The sequence below is a fragment of the Austrofundulus limnaeus genome, unplaced genomic scaffold (assembly GCF_001266775.1).
Source record: "Austrofundulus limnaeus strain Quisiro unplaced genomic scaffold, Austrofundulus_limnaeus-1.0 Scaffold52, whole genome shotgun sequence".
In the NCBI taxonomy this organism is placed as follows: Eukaryota; Metazoa; Chordata; class Actinopteri; order Cyprinodontiformes; family Rivulidae; genus Austrofundulus; species Austrofundulus limnaeus.
This window is the reverse complement of record NW_013952454.1, coordinates 1,923,336-1,924,476: the sequence shown is the minus strand read 5'-3', so window position 1 is coordinate 1,924,476 and position 1,141 is coordinate 1,923,336.

Below are 1,141 nucleotides of genomic sequence, written 5' to 3'. Positions count from 1 at the left end.
ATATACATCACACATATATATATAATATACATACATATACATACAGTATATAACTTGCTCAGTTTCCAACCGATTTTAAAACAGTTTTGTTTGGTGTAAATGTGAGAGATGTTATAATACACATACTTAAACTGGATGTTCACATGTAAAGAACGCTCTGCAGATACTGTAGGTAAAGCAACTGCAATATACACAATATGATTATATTTACATGTATGCATGCTTATATATGGAAAAATTAACTGACATATTTTTGAATGCTGATAAATAGTCAAAAGGGAAAAAATTGTATAGGTCTTCTGGACGGGTTCTTCTCTAATGAAACGTTTCGTCTCTCCTCCAAGAGACTTCTTCAGTCTGCGAGTTTCAGGCAAAATTCAGGCTTTTGAGTCCTGCCTCCATGTGACTGATACTCACATCACCTGGCTATCGCTCACAGGTGACTGATACTCACATCACATGGCCATCGTTCACAGGTGACTGATACTCACATCACATGGCCATCGTTCACACCTAATTAATACCTATTGTTAACAGGGGGTGGAGTGTGTAGCGAATTACTCTATGAAATTAGGACCAGCCTAACCTTCACAAAGATAATCCCTCAAGATCTTGCAAAATGAAATCAGGTTTTAATGAAACACACCTCTGATCATGAATGAGAAAATGAAAACTTGTGACCTGAACAGATTTCTCAAAATAAAGTAATTTATTTTAGATATATGAACAGATTAAACATACAAGCATTTATTAAAAATATTATATGAATAAGTGACACAAGTTATATATTTTTGGCATAAAAATTCCACTCAGAATTGACAAAAACAGTAAATTTCAGGTGTTGTAATTTACTGGTACGCTACTTGACTAAGTWTTTAAGTAAATAAGAGAGAAAAAGGTAAAGATTTAAGTTAAGAATAGGAGGAAAAGAAGATTAGTGAATTTAGCACTTGTTCTTTAGATTAGGAACCAGGCCAGCCAACAGCGTCAGGACCAGACATCTCCGAGGGCTAGACTTCAGCTTTTATCTCAGTAAACGTGTTTCTACCTTTTAGACGTCTTCCGTCAATTGAACAGGCAGGCAGGTAGAATGTTTTGAGAATGACAGCATGCGAAGTCCGCAGGATGATGTCTCCATGAC